The 347-nt window shown below is 68.6% G+C and overlaps 1 protein-coding gene across 1 annotated transcript in view; it reads left to right on the top strand.

Annotated features, from left to right (window-relative positions):
* Positions 1-347, top strand: part of CPLX1 (complexin 1) — a 41,493-nt gene that overhangs the window by 34,138 nt on the left and 7,008 nt on the right. The window lies entirely within an intron of this gene.

The following is a 347-nucleotide window of genomic DNA, read 5'->3' as shown; positions in this document are numbered from 1 at the left end:
GATGGAGGTGGGGGGAGTGGCTGGAGGGTGGAGGGGATGGAGGTGGGAGGCACAACAGGAGGGGGATGATGGAGGTGGGGGGAGTGGCTGGAGGGTGGAGGGGACGGAGGTGGGGGGCACAACAGGAGGGGGGTGATGGCGGTAGGGGGAGTGGCTGGAGGGTGGAGGGGATGGAGGTGGGAGGCACAACAGGAGGGGGGTGATGGAGGTGGGAGGAGTGGCTGGAGGGTGGGGGGGATGGAGGTGGGAGGCACAACAGGAGGGGGGTGATGGAGGTCGCAGGAGTGGCTGGAGGGTGGGGGGGATGGAGGTGGGAGGCACAACAGGAGGGGGATGATGGAGGTGGG

Source organism: Sapajus apella, unplaced genomic scaffold, assembly GCF_009761245.1.
Source record: "Sapajus apella isolate SASKATOON/1434 unplaced genomic scaffold, GSC_monkey_1.0 scaffold85, whole genome shotgun sequence".
NCBI lineage: Eukaryota > Metazoa > Chordata > Mammalia > Primates > Cebidae > Sapajus > Sapajus apella.
The sequence above is the reverse complement of the archived record's forward strand: the minus strand, read 5'-3'. Positions and strand labels throughout refer to the sequence as shown.